This window comes from Mesocricetus auratus, unplaced genomic scaffold, assembly GCF_017639785.1.
Source record: "Mesocricetus auratus isolate SY011 unplaced genomic scaffold, BCM_Maur_2.0 Super-Scaffold_4256, whole genome shotgun sequence".
Lineage (NCBI taxonomy): Eukaryota > Metazoa > Chordata > Mammalia > Rodentia > Cricetidae > Mesocricetus > Mesocricetus auratus.
This window is the reverse complement of record NW_024429182.1, coordinates 35628521-35646417: the sequence shown is the minus strand read 5'-3', so window position 1 is coordinate 35646417 and position 17897 is coordinate 35628521. Positions and strand designations below refer to the sequence as shown.

The 17897-nt window shown below is 43.4% G+C and overlaps 1 protein-coding gene across 1 annotated transcript in view; it reads right to left on the bottom strand.

Moving 5' to 3' along the window:
* The window catches only part of Pgm5 (phosphoglucomutase 5), a 154492-nt gene that overhangs the window by 59656 nt on the left and 76939 nt on the right, over nucleotides 1–17897 (bottom strand). The window lies entirely within an intron of this gene.

The following is a 17897-nucleotide window of genomic DNA, read 5'->3' as shown; positions in this document are numbered from 1 at the left end:
GAGGTGATCAGTTTCCTAAGCTGTGTGCTCCTACTAATATGGGCTGCATCACCATAGGCCCAAAGGCAACATGGTCCAGTGACAATGTAATAAAACCTCTAAAACCAGAACAAACATCTCTCCTTTCTACATTGGCTGTCACAGGTGTTTTGTTACAGTAGTGGAAACCTGACTGACAAAGTGTTGATCATAGAGGCAGGTTTGATCTTTAAGGTAGAAAGGAATGAACTCCCTACAGGAAAATTTCTTTTAGAGCCATTTCCTGGAGACCCCAGTGTGTGATGTTACTCAACATAGTGTAACATGAGATTTGACAAGACTGATAAACCGCTATTTACAATAACTGAAACAATAAATAAATATCCTAGGAGAATGGACAAATAGCTTATGATATTGAGATGGTTAATCTTAATTTTCTACTTGATTGGATTAAGAGACACCTAGAAGATTAATGAAGCATACCTTTGGGTAGGCTGTGGGGGTGTTTCCAAAGATGATGACGTCATAAGGGTTGTGACCTAATGGTTCACATTAGAGTAGCCTGCTGAGAGGGAGCAGAACAGTGGAGTACGCATCCTAGCTGGAGGAAGTGGGTAATTAGTCTGCTTCCTGGCCACCACAAGGTGAGCGGCCACTGCCATACATTCCTGCAACCAGGATATTCTTCCCCATCTCAGGCATGTAACAATGGCTCTAGATAACTCAAACCAAAACTTGAAACTTTGACCTAAAATGAATATTTCCTTATTTCAAGTTACTTTCTCTGTCATTTTGTCATGGTAATGAAAAGCTTACTATTGTGGATATATAGATGCCATTAAATAAACGATTGTGTTAGGCACCACCCTGAATGAATGAAAACCCAAACAAAGGAATGTGTGCAATGCTGTTTTATAATACTTAGCTACTTAGATGTTCATTCAGCTCAAAGGTTCTAGCTCATCTCTTTTTCAACAGTTTAAGAAAAATATGCAATTGCACTTATATCCTGGGAGGAACAATGGAAGAGCCTCTCCACAAGCCTTAGAACAAAGGAGAATGTTCAGAGCTGCTAACTTCATCGTCAAGAACTCAAAGAAGGAAGAATAAATCACACAGAAACCCAATGGAGCACATAGGAAAATGTGGGTCATAGTTATCGTAACAAATGTAAACTCACAAGGGTGCCAAATAGAATGTAACACAGGGAGAAGGTGGGGGTGGGGGACAGTCATGAGGACACATAATCTTTGTCCAAAATACTCGTGTGGGTTCAAAGCCAAGTTGGCAGGACTGAAGGGAGGGGAAAGGATTTCCCTAGGTTCCACCCTTCCCAATCAATCACTGTCAGGAGGGCACCAGGCTGGATTGTAAAGAACCAGATACTTGTGTAACTATGAGCCTTAGTGGCAGTTATGCAAGCTGAGATAAGATGGGTAATTAAATTCCAGGACCCTGAGTGTAAACTGATTGTGCCCTGGGGTCAGAAAGGAATTCCCGTCCCTACCCTGAACTTGGGGCTCATCCCACGCACAGCACTCAGCAGACACTCTGAGTTAGACCTCCTGTTGGCAGGAAGCCCCTGGTGTCCACAATCCCTGAATACAAAAGCTGAAAGTGAAGCAGCTCACACAGCCACTCCCAGAGCACTGCCACCATAGGCCAGGAGCAAATGGAAGCTCTGTCAAGGAAGAAGAGAGTAGGGAGACTGTGGAGGCTGCACCTCTTCTGCCAGGGGAAATGAACCCTGCTTGGTGGCTAACAGAGCATATTGTATTAAGTCATCTCCTCAGTTGGGGTTTGTAGACCTTCACAGAAGTGAGGTCTTAGCCTCACTTTACAACAGCTTCCTCCACGCTCCCCCTTGTATTCTGTGCTCCTAAAGCTCTTCTCTATTTCCCAGAGATGTCCCTGCCTGCCTTCTGTTCCTGCTGGTTAGTGTTAGTCCTTCTATGCCATTCACTTAACTCCGACCAAGCCTTTGTTTCCAATCTCTGTCAAAATCTATTTTGAATGATCCGCCATCTGAAAGCCTGCCTAGATACATTTGTCCTGCTAAAACCAAAATGCCCGAGACTGATTTATAGAGAACAGAAAGTTATTTCTCATAGTTCTGGAGGGATGCCCAAGAGTACAGTGCCCATATTTGGCCTGGTGAGGAATTTGCTATGTCCTCACAAAGCAAAATACGGAAAAGCAACTTGCCACCTGCTCCATGAAACATCTTTCATAAGAGTTGTAAATTCAGGAACAAGGCCTCATTGTCTCTTCAAAGCCCCCTTCCTCTTTTCAATTCTTTCAACACCTGGGTTCTGGAGGGAGTTAACTTTCAACATGGATTTTGGAAGGGATTGAAGTTTCTCTGGCACACCCAGCTGATTGTATAACCTTACAGCAACAAGGTTGTAGCAGATTTAAAGGTGACAAGATCTGGGTCCCTTTGCCTATATCCAAATATCACGTTTGTTAAGCATCAAGAGGGGCCCACAGGACCATATTCTGTGTCCTGAGTTCTTGACCTTTCTTTAAAACCCTTCACCTTCACAGTCTGGGAGAAGATATCTGTATTGCACAAACCCAACCAAGTCCTCACACACACTCCATATTTTAAATTCCTATGAATCACTTTTAAAAAGTAAAAGTCCACAAAGAAATAAAAAACAAAATGTAGAAGGTACACACTTTATACAAGGTGATATCCAAAGGGCCAGTTGGCATATGAAAACTACTTGGAATTGCACACTAAAACCACAGTGTGGTGTCACTACCCACAATCCTAGAGGAAAAGAATGGGATTGGCAATGCTAGAGAAGACACGGAGTCTCATCGCAGAGTCACACTGACTACAGAGTATTTGTTCAACACAGTACAGTGCCATACCATAGGACAACAAAAATGAATAGTGTAGAACAATGTAAGCAGCGATTGGTAACGTGGAATAACGAAGCTAGACAATAGGATACCGCAGAACTCCATGTAGATGCAGCGCAAACAGGGTGAAAGAAGTCAGTGGTGGCAGGAGTCAGGGTGCTGGGGATCTGGGGATGGATGGAGAACAGTGGTGAGGAAGGGTGTTTCTTCACAGCAGTGGTTGCTGCGTGTGTGTGTGTGTGTGTGTGTGTGTGTGTGTGTGTGCGCTTAGAATTGCTTAGAATAGGTACACTTATGTACTGAACCTTTTCTACATGCACATTATACTTCGACTAAAAGTTTATTTTAAAGCTAGGCTTGGTGACACAGTGCTTAGGAGGCTGAAGTAGGAGGAGCAGGAATTTGGAGCCAGCCAGCCTGACTTCAAAGAATAAGATCCTATGGGGGGGCATATGGGAGAAAACCACAATTATTTAACTATTTTTAAAAGTTTATTCGCATGAAAGAATCCCTCTGGAATATTTAAGATTAAATGCATGTTTGAATTAGCAACATTTCGTACTCCTAGGAAACAAGGGAACCCCCATATGTTGTTAATGTCCAGCAGGCATGTAGCAGTCTTCAGGTTAGCTCTTCAGCGTCCTTACATGTTCATGTTCACACAGCCCTTTGATGTCTGGCTCTGCTGTCTGCAGATGCTCCCTAATAAAAGGCTTATATGAACTTGTACTTTAAAATCCCTTTTAAAGGAAGCCTGCCCAGATCATAAATATGAATGAGGCAGAGTTCATCCAAACCTGGTTTTCTAATAGCAGTCCCCCCTGACCTTTTTTCTTTTTATTGTCCAGTGATAAAACTTGAATTCCTGCACACAACAGGCAAGAACTCCAGCACTGAGCGATACAAGCCTTCTAACTGTAATCTTAAGTCTATTCTTAAGCCATTTTTGTTTGGATGAACTAGACATTGGGCAATCACACCAAGATGACTGCAGTCTCATCATTGTCTAAACCTCAAAACCCTCATGTAAAATGACACCTTCCTGCTTGTCTTATCAGATAGGCTGTAAGGATCAGATGTGAGAGCACCCCACTCTTGCCACTATAGAAAGGCCTCCTGAGTTACAACATTATCTCTCTTCTCAGTATGGGATCTTCAGTTAGCCCAAAGGAGGCAGGCTTACCACCTGAGAATATTTAAAAGGCAAAGATTAAGATAACTGCATGTTTCTTGTCCCTCGATACTTGACGGTGTTGGCCAACTATAAAGCAATGGAGAATTTCCAGCCTAGGAACCTTTGATGTCTCAACTTCACACTTCTGCATACTCATTTTATGTCTGTTCTGTGGGAGAAAGTAGAGGACCCTTCCCTGTCACATTTTCAAGTGTCTGGCAGCATAAGGCACACAGATTTCTGAAGATCCCGACTTAACTTGAGAGAAAAAACCATCTCGGCTTCAGAAAACTGACCAAAATCCAAGAAAATAAATACACAGAATTGAAACAACCACAGCTGTATTCTCTTTGACTAGTGAGAGATCAGAATGCCCCTGTGTGGGAAACCAAGTTCATGTTCACAGTCCCGGTGCTAGAGTACTTTGATGCAACAGCCGGGTTCTGATTGTCTTCAAATAATAATTTTTAAAAAATTGCCTAGGAGCTGAAACTGAGAGAACTTAAGCTCTGAGTTCTCAAGCTGAGCAATGGGTGGCCAAGAGACAGCTGTCCTCTGTCCTCCAGACTTCTGTAAGAGTGTACTAAGAATGAAGAAAAATAAATCATCTTATTTGGTTTCATTTTGCTTTGTTTTCTGATTCATGGGGACTTCTGATTGAAGCTATTAAAGTGCCTTTGGGAGATTTATTACCAACTTATTTGCTTCTAGAGTCCAAAAATGTTGAGAACTGACAAGACAGCTCCAACCTGGAATAGAGAACATCTCAGTACAACAAAGCCTCCTGAGTTTATAGAAAAGTCACTTTTCTCCTCTTCTGGATGCTAGCATCTTTTCCTAAATGGTACCCTAGAGATCTATGGAGGTGACATTCTGAGAGAGACAGAGAAGAGACACAGAGAGGAACACAAAGAGACTGTTCCCTGGTGCTCACTGAGACTAGAGAAATTAGCATCTGTAAAAGGCTGTGCCACCACTCTGTGGGGACAGAGTGACCCTGGGAGGCAGCGGTCTTCACTGAAATGCCATGGCTCTTCAGTTTTCCCAAAGCAAACATCTGCACCTGGTTCCCATGTTTCATGTTGGATTCAGCTTCAATAGGGCCAGAGACCTCAGTGTCTGTCTCCCACCTAACTCACTCATTTAAAGCCTAATCTGACAGAACAGCATTAGTAACTGACTTCCATGGATGACTACAGTGAAACTTTGAGGCAACAAGTATGTGTCTATCTAAATGTAAAGGAAATGTGATAAAGGAAATGTGATAAATTTAGTTGCATTAAAAATTACAAATATTTCTTTTTCTGCCAAAGGTAAGTGAAAAGAGGGTAAACTGCAGATTTAGAAAAAATACTTGCAATGTATGCTGAAGGATTCATCAACTTCAATAAAACACTGTAAATCAGTAAAAACATCTGAAACTACCCATGCAGTTCACAGGAAAGAGACTGACTGGCCAATCTGAAAACATACAGTAAATGATAGGACAGCGGTCAGATGACATTTCACAGTCACGAAATAAAGAGCAAAATAAAGGGTGGAAGAGAGGGAGGATGGAGGGGAGGGGAGAGAGAGTGAGAGAGGAGAGGGGGAAGGGAGACTTTGTGTGTATATATGTGTGTGTGTGAGAGAGAGAGAGAGAAAGAGAGAAAGAGAGAAAGAGAGAGAGTGTGTGTGTCAAGAAGGGAGGGGGGAGAGGAAGGAGAAGAGAGAGCAAGATTACCAAGTGTTGGAGTTCGTGGGAAAGCAGAATTCCAAACACTCTCCACACGGTTATACAGTTATCTGAGAGTTTTTAATAGGATCGATCATGCTCTACCATCCAGCAAGCCCACCACTGGATAAACTCTCTAGAGAAACTTGAATGCATGTTCAGAGGTGTCTATTCCAGTACTATCCTGTGAGTGAAATAAAGCCAAGTCAGAAGCAACTGTATCATCCATCAAACAGGAACTCGGCAAACTGTATTTAATTCACACAGCTCATAGACGGTGTGACTCGAGGGCAAAAAAGTTCAGAGAAGAAATTGTATAGTCTGTTTCTAAGCATTATCACTTTTATCTTCCAGTTACTGCCTCCGCTCAACAGTCCGAGCAGAGAGCCTAGTGGGATAGTGTCCCTACTCTCTAGCAATGGGTTTCAGATATTTGCAACTCGGAAGAATCAGTTTTTAAAAAGAACTATCCAAGTACAGAAAGACACCCAGTGACGTCATCTGGCTGAGCATCCCCTGGCTCAGTGAAGCAGCCAGAACCTCCCAGTGCCACCACAGCCACATGGGCACTTGAAAGATTTACCTTCCCCATAGGTGTGCTTCCCTGGCCAGAAGTCAAACCCAAGTGTGCTAGCTGTGGATAATTAGCCTGGGTGTTTCCTGAGAGTCCTCGTGCCTTTCACTTGCTTGGATGGGACACAAGCCCCTTCCTACTTTAAATCAAAAGGCTTTCTGGTTTTCTCTGTGTACTTGTACTAGAAGCAAGCAGTTCCTTCCTTTGCTCCTGCTGATCAGCCAATGACCCCATAAAAGAAATGCACCCTGTCTGTATCTGGTCTCTAACTGAGGCACATGTTCAGCTCTCTGTCAGAGGGTCCTGATCCTTAGACATGAAGACCAAATAGCCTTAAGGGCCCATACTCACCAATTTCCATGAGTTGGTTCCCTGAGCAGGGTCATATGCAGACCATCAGGGCCCCAAACCTTCAAAGAGGTCCCTCTGAGAGTGAGAGGCAGCTGTCATGCTAAGTTTGGAAGGTCGTGGACTAAACAATACTTCCTATCTGAACCTTCATTCCATCACATGACCCTGACCTGTGTCTTACCAGGTGATGTTTCTCTTGAAGCCAGACCAAGTTACCAGGCAACCATCTCCACATGGGCTCTGGAAAAATAAATGTTCATCAAGGGACTGTTTGAGGCTGTGCCTACCTTTCATGGTTTCTTCTGTCCCTTGGGATTGGGTTCAACTTTGCCAGCAAGCATCAGGAAAGGTCAGTCCATATTAGTTCTGCTCTAATATTATTTTTTAAAAGGATTTTGTTTAACGAGTCAGCATTATGAGGAAAGCAACTGACGGAAAAGCCGATGAATGTTTGTGGAAAATAGAGCTGGACATTAAAAAGTACTGTTGTGGGGGCAATAGAGCAAGCAAACACCCTGGGCTCAGTCACGTCCAAATGCCTTGGCATGGGAGGAAGGACCCCTAGTCCTCTTCCAACTCCACCCCTTCCTGGCTTTGTGAACTTGGCTAAGACACTTGTATTCAGTACACTCAGCTTTTCTACCTGTGAAATAGAACCACAAGCCATCCGACACTCAGAGGGGACCAAGCAGAATGAGTCCTGGGAAGCCCTGGATTCTAGGACCATCAGCAATAATGAAGAGCCCCTCTGCCTTCCTCCCCCTCCACCAATTCCAACCTCAGACTCTTTCCTCTGATGGAGAAAACTTTTTTTCTGATGGGTCCTCCTTCAATCCTGTCACTTCAGATTCTTGTACATGTCACTTATGCTTTGTCTCTGTGAAGGTCCCATCAGGAAGAGATGAGACACTCCATTCGAGTAATCTTAAGAGAGTTTTGTGCAGGAACTGTCTACACAGACATGCAAGGTGAAGAAAAGTATAGCAGAAGCCCATGCCCCTGGACAGGTACCAGATAAGTTATATCCTCTCACCTAAACAGCTATCACTGGTTCTGCCTGGCACAGGCCAGGATCTTTGGAAAGGCATGTTGCCAGCTGATGGAAATCTGTCACGAATGAAATAAATGCCTGACCACATTCTCTCCTGCCAAACATCTACAATGTTCACAATTATCCAACCTTAACATAAGTCTGGAGAAAAGAGGAGTCTATAGATAGTATAGAGGGGCCAGCTTTCAGGCCAGAGGACTGGAAGAAATGGACTTAGGGCAAATGGAAGATACCAGCTTGAGACAGAAAAGCATAGGGAATAGTTTAGGAACCTAAAACTCCACTTGGGTTGAGCTATGCACATATCCCTCATTTAATAATGTGTTTGGCAGCTTGAGACCCTTACTGTATGTGCTATTCACACATACTTCTCTGAACAATGCACCTATCAACCTGTTAGCAACCTAGGCCCCCATCTGCATTGAGCTGCATACACTCCTCACTGAATAGTGACATAAGCTTCTTTCCTTAACAGCTATCAAAACCTCCTTTTTCATGGACAGTTTCTTATTCAAATATACTTCATCCATATCCATGAATGTAAGGGGTCAATCCAACCTAGATTGTTTTGGGGTGCATGCTCAGTAAGACAAAAGTTGTCCTCTGAGTGATCTTTTATGGTTAAAAATAAAAAAGAAAGAAAAGAAATCCCTATTTACCATTTTATGCCTATACATAACTGAGCACGAATGTGATTAAAATCAGATGTATCATGGGATAAAAAATGCACAGTGAGCAAAGGTTTATATAATCTAAGTCTGTCCATTAAAACAGAGAACGAGCCAGTCAGATGGCCTAATGGTTAAATGAGCATGTCACCAACCCTAAAGAACCAAGTTCGGTCTCCAGGTCCCACACGGTGGAAGGAGAGAACTGGTTCCTACAAGTTGTCCTCTAAGACACACACACGCACACACACACACACACACACACACACACACACACACACACACACACACTTAATTGGTTAATTATTTATTTAATTAGGAGAAGAACCTGTGCTATGTCTCTACTTCTCTTGAAGTTTACAGAAGACCCAACCAATACCCAGGCCCTTCCAGTGCTGTCCCTCATGTGGCCTAGTGTTTTTATTCATAGCATATTTCTTTCTGATCTGTAATATTGCTCCATTTTTAAATAGTTTTCCTGCTACTTGGCAAATCTGTTTGACCCTTTATTTCAGTTTCTTGACTAAGAAGTCAAAAACCGGGAAACACCCAGCTGGGACACCAACGACCACTGGTGACAGGTTCTCCCCACTGCTGGCTGGCTATTTCCTCGCTTTCCAGCTTGAACTGGACAGTCTCTTGTGCTGCCCTGTGAGCTCAGCTAAGAACTCAGAGGAATATTGCCTTGGATGTCCAGACATCAGATTCCCTGCCACATCTGGGAGGCCTTGCAGGAGCCATCAGAACACAGCCATGAGGAGATACACAGAATGAGACTAAGAGCTGAGAGTCAGTTCAAGCCACAGTGAATGACTCTGAAAGAGCACAAAATTTGGCTGAAAATGTTAATAATCGCACTACTGTTATGTACAGTATATCTGTCAGCTTACCAAAGCTAGTGCTATAGTTTGGTGTGAAACAGCCCAGAAGTCTGCTGAAGCTACTTTCCCCATACAGAGTACGAACCAATGTTTATCTCCCTGGACTGCTTAGAGGAACAGAACACACTTCTCAGAGAGCACCCTCTGGGGTTGACAGTCTCATTCAGCACATGCTGGAAAACACTGACTTAAACAGACACAGCAGCTACCCTTTATACAGATATGACACCGGTGTGGTTCAAAGGGCTTTACTCCCAATGAACACTAGTGAGGACCAAGAAGAAAGAACATGCCAAATTCTGTTCATTCACCTCACATCAGAGAAAAGGTTGAAGAGAATTCCAGGAAGTAGAGAGCCCACCCCCTCTAATCCTGAATTGCAAGAAACTCTGAGCTCAGCAGAGAAAACAGACAAAAGGAAAGTCCCTCATCGACTTAGCCAGTGGGGACATCCATGGCCAACACATGTGACAGCAAGGCTCTCTGGCATCTGAGTGACCTGAGCAATCTGGCCCTGAGTTGAAATCCCTAGGGAGGTAGCTTAGGGTGAAGAAGAAGTTTGGAAAAGCAGCTGCTCCTAGATAGGGTGATTGTGCCAGCTACAGCTGAGACAGATCCTCTCGGTGGCCCTACTTGTCGCTAAGGGACAGGAACCAAAATAGGTTGGCAAGAATGCAGAGTTCCTGACATTAATGGGAGAAGCAGACATTCCCAGGAAAATAAAAAGGCCATTCGCTGTCCCATTGTTCTTCTCTGGGGACCTAGTGGGACAGTTTGTATTGGTGAGGTTTCATTCCAGGTGGAACCCACTGGGAGCTTAGGGAAAATGCCAGAACAGGGCAAGAACACAGAGATTTTTACGTCAAGAACTTACTGCCAGGAAGCAAGCCAGCCTACTGGTGGAAGAAAGCTAGAGGCAGGTGGGAAAGCCTGTAGAAATATCAGAGCCTCTGGCTTTGAGAACAACTATGTACAGGGACGAATAGCTCCCTTCCGTTCAAGATCCCACACCCAGAGGAGAGATTGAAATTACAGAAGGAGGGGCAGTTGCTGAGAGCCTTTATCTCAGCAGGTAGTATTCCAGCAGGCCAGAGCTAGATCCTAGACAGTGCCTCCAGAGCCCTTTGTGACAGCTTCAATACTGGTGCCCAAACAGGCACCTATGATCCAAAGGCTTGGTCTGCAGCCCACGCCCTACTGGAAAGTGGTGGAGTCTTTAAGAGATGGGGTCTAGTAGAAGGAAATTAGGTCACTAGGGTCATGTCCTTAAGGGAGCATTGAGACCTTGGACTCTCGCCTCCTTCTCCTTCCCCCACCCCAAGTCCCCCATTCTTGCTTTCCAACTACCATGAAGTGAACAGATCACCTCCACTGTGCATTGCAACCATGATGCACTGTGCCACCACAGGCCCAAAACAAGGAGGCCAACTGACCATGAAACCTCAGAAACAGAGACAAATGGTCCTCCCCACATCTCAGACACGTACTACAGTGGAAAGATGAACGGCATGTCTTTCTTCCAAACCTCACCTCCAGCTACCCAATTATATTGCACTGAGTTCCTTAGACCAGAACACATGAAAATATTCTGCTAAAGCATCACAATAGCATTCACACTGCCGCTTTGCTATGTAGTACCCTTATAAAGCATACATCCATTACAAATACATGCAGCAGCTCTTCACTGGTTCACCTGTGCTCAGGCAGAGAGTATACATATTTGAAGTAGAAAGAGAGGCATATACCCTCCCAAGATGGTCACATCACTGAAGGTATCCCTAAAGGTCTTTCACTGTCTTTAAAACCATTAGGGACAAAGAATTTCATTTTCCTACAACCCTGTGACTGGTTCAATAACATTGCATTATGGGAAACTCTGTGAGTATGGCTTTAAGTGTGTGTGTGTGTGTGTGTGTGTGTGTGTGTGTGTGTGTGTGTGGCCCCACCCCATTTCATGTCAAACATATTAAAACAAATCTACATTTCACATACAAATCTCTACTTTGTACTCCAAAAGCATCTTGAAGGGATTTCTGTAATTTTGCATTTGAAATGATGAACCTCCAAGTCACTCATTTAATTAACTATTGGCAATGCACTCTCATCCCTTGTGCACACTTGAGAATCCTTTCAGAATGAGAAAATGCAGCCTATAAATTATTCTCAAGTGTTATAATGAGCTCTTGAGTACGAAATTTAATAATAAAATGACATGTTGCATTTTTCTCATGTTCAGTTAGGCAGCTAATCATGGGAGAGTTGCAGTTTTCTTCGTTTTGGAGCTCCTGGTGGGAGTTAGATCACTTACAGGCTTATGGATAGCAAAAAGCCTGAGGCAAGACACTAAATATTGCAATAAGGAGTAAATTAGTGACCCTGGCGTATTCAAGCATGTGTACAGGTGGGTAGGTGCATGTGTGTGTAACAGAGAAGGATGTAGCTCTCCTCAGAACCTTGGGTTATCTCCTTGATAAAGCTTGAAGGACAAGGCTGTTTCCCACCCACCACGTTCTGCAATACTACACATTATACTTGCTTTCAGAATGTCTGAAGGCCTTATTTCTAAGCATTGCATTCCACAGTCCTCTCAGCCTCTGTCATTATCCACTACAATTAAAGATGCCCATTAGGAACACTAGACCCATATGTAAGCGTTCCCAGAACTTCAGCCTACTGCTGAAATATTAACCAAATTTCTTGAAAAGTTTAAAACAGTTGGAACAAAAGGTGGCCAGTCCCATGAGTAGGAAGATTTTCCAGCGAGTATGAATACTTTCTGTACAAGAAAAAGGGCCAAATTCAAGTCCCCATGACCCATCAGCCAGCTTGATGTCTGCCAGCACAGCTCCAGGCTTTGTGAGAAATCCTGTTTCAAAGAAATAAGGGGGGAGTGATAAGGTCGGACCACCAACATCCTCCTCTGGCCTCTGCATTTATATGCATGATATGCATATGTGCATGCAGGCACACGCACACACACATCAAACACACCTTCAAAAAAAAAAACAAAGTTAAACAAATAGAATGAAACACATTGTCAGTCCCTTGTAATGGCGCATGTGGCAGAATCACCTGGGGACACACTTCTAGCATGTCTGTGAGGACTTTTCTAGAGTGGGTTAAAAGAGGTGGGAACAGCCACCCTCATTATGATGCCCTAGGCTAGAGGTCCAGACTGAACAAAAGGGAGAAAGTAGGCTGAGCACCAGTGCTCATCTCTTCTGGTATCCAGAATGGAAAATCACCCCCAAGACAACCCTGCCACAGTTGCTCTTTTAGCTCTTTGATAGCACCATGCTATATATAAATTCACTTATGCTCTGTGCATCTCTAGTAGATTCAAGCAAAAAAGGGTCTCAGTTGAGTAGCGCCATTGTTAAGGAAGTTAGCATGGGGCTGTCAGGTGCTAGGTGGAAGCCTGTGGTAGGACAGGCCTCTGCGTGGATCCCTGAACCTGGGAATTTGCTATTGGGTGCTCTGAGGGCAACATCATGACACTGTGATTGTCCCAGAACAGGGTAGCACCGGCATTTAAAACATACACTATCACCTTTCTGACTGGAGTGGTTTGGAAGAAAACGGCCCCCAAAGGGAGTGGTACTATTAGGAGATGTGGCTTCTCTGGAATAGGTGTGGCTTGTTAGAGGAAGTGTGTCACTGTGGAAGCCGTGAGGTCTCACATATGCTCAAGCCATACCCAGTATTTCAGATCACTTCCCATTGCCTGTGAGCCAAGATGTAAGGACTCTTAACTCTTGCTCTAGAACCACGTCTGCCTGCATGCTGCCTTGCTTCCTGCCATGGTGATAATGGACTAAAGCTTTGAACTGTAATTAAGCCACCACAATTAAACACTTTCCTTTATAAGAGTTGCCATGAAACCAGGAGGTTTTGGCCTTTAATCACAGCTCTCAGAGGCAGACAGATCTCTGTGAGTGAGGCCAGCCTGGTCTACAGAGTGAGTTCCAGGGTGCACAAAGAAACCCTGTCTCAAAAAACAGGGAAAAAAAAGTTGCCAGGTCATGGTCGTGGTGTCTCTTCACAGCAATAGAAATCCTAACACACTGTCCTTTGGGCCTGTCCTATCAACCTGACCTTGTTTGCTGCAGAATAGAACTCACGATAAAAAATGAGTCTAGGATTGGATGCAATCTGGCAGGGCAGAGGAGGGGATAGGTTATCTATTTGCAGAGGAGAGGATAGGTCATCTATTTGCCTAGAAACTAAAAGAAGGAGCTCTACCTTCTGAAATGCCTCTTTCTCTTCCCCCTTCCCTATCTTATGAAATAAGACATAGTTTATTGCAGAGAAATCCCTACAGTTTTGCAGTGAATCATTTCTTTTTGCCCTTGCTCTGATTTGGTTTGTTTCTAGCCCCTGGCAACCAAAATACATGGATTTAAACAACTCTCATCACCAGACCACAGACTACAAAAGTAAGGTGCCAGGAGATTAGATAGTTTGTCCAACTCCATAAACCTAGGGGTGGCCGGGTAGAGAGCCAGATCCTGGTCCACCTCACCTCGTTTGCTATGCAGGGCCCTGCCAAGACATTCTTCAGGGATCCTAAGATTATTTATGAATGCCTTTGGCACTTAAAGAAAATCACTTGGTCAAAATTATGCTAGATCAGAACAGCAAGGTTTCAGGATACTACCCACAGACACCAAATCTATAGCTCTCATCCAGATAACACGGTAATGCCAACAATAACAACAACAGCTACCATTCATCAAACTTTCATTATGTTTCCAGCTCTGTGCTAAACACTTTACATTTTATCACATTCATTTTCTCTATTTTTAGTTGAGAACATTGAGTCTTGGAGAGTTACATGACTTATCTGAGATCTTGGAGACACTAAGGGAACTATCTATGACTTAAAACAATTTTATCCATCCATCCATCCATTCATCCATCTATTTACCTATATCTGTCTATCACCTATTTATTATCTACCTATATCTATTTATCTATCTATCTGCCTGTCTATCATCTATCTATCATCTATCTTATCTTTCTGACTGCTATCGTGTATCTATCTCTACCACTATCTCTCTCCATCCTTCTCCAGAAGTGAACATAATAGCACAGATACAACCAATCAGAAGCCTAAAGGAGGCAGGAGGGAGGGACAGTGTCTTTGTGGACATCATAATCACTCATAACAGATGGGAGCACCCCAATGACAGTCAGGATGTGACACTGGTAAAGTTTTCACTAAAGGTCAGAAATTCAACTGTGAGTTGGCTCATTAAGAGGAAGTACAATGCTGATTGCATTCAGGAGAGAGCATGATCTCTGAATTGTCTTCCCAAAGCTTGGTGCCAACAGGCCCCTGTGATTTATACTTCAGAGGCACATAGAACCTGCAGGCACCAATTTTGCAGTAACATGGAAAATGGATGGACTGCCTTGGGATGATTTCCCTGCACGCACCATGTTTCCTTAAAAGGTCTCCAGTGTATGTACAGTTGACACGAGGGAAGAACTGAATCATAGCTGGTCCTCTCTCTCCCCCCTTATATGGTCAAGTATCACAATGCCATTCTCCTTCTCACTTATGAAGAGAAGGGACAGAGGAATGCTGCTCAGGAGCTACAGGGATGGTTCACCAGGGAAGGTAGAAAGTTCATCCTGCTGGCAAAGGACTCACAAGACCAAGTGGGACAGAATATATCTTCCTCAGTTGTTTCCTTTTAACTCTGAAGAATAAACACATCCGTTCTTCTCCTGAATGTCAACATTTCATGAAGCCAAAGACTGTGCAGGGCTCCTCCCACATACTGGGAAAGTGAAAAGTAAAGCAAGAACAAACATTTCTAGGCATTGACCTTCATAAGAGAGCTTTTCTCCTCCCCGTGCCTTGTTTCCCTGTTGAACACACACACAGAAATGCATTCATAGACACACAGTACAGACATGCAGATACACAAACACATATAGACTTACACAGAATGTAGACATATTATTACAGACAGAGCCAATTAAGCATCTAACAAAGGACAATTTCATCTTAAACAGAACACAGAAATGGGACAAAGGACCATGACACTACAAAGAGTTCGTTATATCTAAAAGATCTTAACTGTGTTAGAAATTAGGAACCAAAATTTTCTATCCAAAGTCTGTCCTAAAATTGGAGCTAATAAAGAGGGGGGCACACATATAATACAAAGACATGGGAATGCTTCAAATTGTAACTCTCTCAATGGGTTGCATTGAGAGCATAAATTATGTTCTCATTTAACCTATCTTCCCCATTATGATCATTCACTTTTAGTTGGCCAAGACTCTGAATTGATCTGATTGATGTACGCTTTGGGCCAAATGATCAAATTCTTGTGAAAATGCAGTGGGACATGTAAAAGAGAGGTTCAGGGAAAGTGGTACGTTTCCTACAGCAACTCACTCCCATAGGAAATATTGCTGTCCACAAGAGCTTTAACAATCCCTTCCAGGGCTGGCGACCCAGTGGGGTAATTACATCCCACCAGGCCTCAGCTCTCAAAGACTGAACTACCTCAATGCTGCTCACACTGGGGGTCACACTCAAGCCATATCCAAAGCAGAGCAAGAGTCTTAAGGTGCTTCTATCACTTGGCGAGGAAAACAGAAAGGTCAGGAAAGAGCAACTTCCCTTGAAATCATCTATCAGCTTCTAGCAGCCAGATCTCATCTGAATATAGCTCCTAGGCCAATGTTTTTTCCTCCCACGACACCCAACACTCTCATTGTACCTCCCTGTTCCCAACCCATATCTATCCAAATGCTCCATAGGAGTGTCTAAACCCCACAATGATTCCTGGAAGCTACTGTTTTCTCCCTGACCAATCCCAACTTCTGCCTGAGAAATGAAATACCTAGGTTACTTCTGTAGAATTTCCCTTGGCCACTACTTGTCAATCAACATAATCTCTTTCCCATACAAAAAGAATGAACATGTGACAGGACTTACTCTGAGAAGATGCTGTATTGAGGTGAAAATGGGGTCAATGTACAATCTCCCTTCCCTAGGCCTAGGCTGCCAGCCACGGTTCCTGCTACTTTTTTTAATAACTCGTTCCATTGATGATGGCTTTTTATCTTTCATCACATTCCTTTTTAAGTCACTTAAAATTGATCTTATTACTTGCATCCAAAGAATGCTACCTGAACTCTTCTTCCTGACCCAATAGCCACAAATATCTAAGTATTTAATCCAATCCACTGCAAAGGGAAGTTGGTGTGTCAGACATCTCCCTTTGGGAAGCACAGAGGATGGCTAGGGCTTTGTATTTGGATGGGAGGGGTCCTGGAAACCACCATCCCCTCACTATACCCACAGTCACCCCAAATTATCCAGTATTTCTGCCTTTGATACCCAAACACATCATCTCCAAACTAAAATCTTAAGATTCTGTCTTTGCAGCTGGAAACAAACCATCATGAACCCATGCAGCAATGTGATCCACCCAACTCTGCTAAGCAGTGCACACAGTGCTTCCAGAGCCAATGCTAAGAGGCCATTGGACTTTGCCACATCTTCGCAAAGAGATGAATTGCCCTGCTTGTCAATCTGGGCTTCTCTCCCTGGGATAGCACCATGGTCTCTGACATACCTACATCTGCATGTGATTTCCACATAATGGGAGCAAGGCTTGGTTATTTTAAAGCCACAAGTACCATTAAGGTCTTTCTGCCAAAACCCATATTTCTCTTTTGTTACAAAGCTATACAAATATTTGTGTTTTCTGTTTAACTTGGCAGCATGGTATACTTTCAGATTCCCTACTGCTCTTGCTTTGAATGTCTGTCTCTTGCTGCAGGTTTCTTACTATAGACTGTGATTCCTCAGAATAGGTTCAACCTTTAGAAATCTTCTGAAACTCTGCTGTTAAAGAGGACCATCCTTGGTATTTGCCCAGAGAAGCAAGGATGCAATCTGGACAGCATACTAGCATTCTGAGCAAAGATTTTAAAATATATTGCACTTTTTAATGTAATTTTTACATTTATTGAGAGAAAGTGTGTGTGTGTGTGTGTGTGTGTGTGTGTGTGTGTGTGTGTGTGTGTGTACACGCACATGCCCCGACACACATGGTCTTTGGGCTTCGCAGCAAGTACCTTTCTCTACTAAGTCATTTAGCCAGTCCCATGCTTGTTGCTTGTTTTTCTTAAATCACCCACAGTGAAATTGCCTCTTTGGTGTGTTCTCTTTTTGTCAGCTTCAGACATGAGTAGATTCACCCATCCAGCACCACAATCAGGATACAAAGCACTTCTAACCACCCAAGAAAAGCCTTTGAGAAGTCACAGCTGTCCCATCTCCAGCACCGCTCTGTTTGCCTTATACTTTTGTCTGCTTGAACACAAAATAAAGGAACTCATACGGTATGTAACATTTGAGTCAGGTCCTTTGCACTGAGCAAAGTCCCTTAAGATTCATCCAACTTGGGCATTAGTTCGGTTCTATTGTGGAACATCGTATGGACATATCAGTTTGTTTACTCCTTCACCTATTAAATGGCTTTTGGCTCTTTCCAGTTCAGAGCTGTTATAGATGAGCTATTATAAATATTTGTATACAGGTTTTATGTGGATATACGATTTAGTTCTCTGGGGTCTATACACAGGAGTAGGATTACAGGGTCA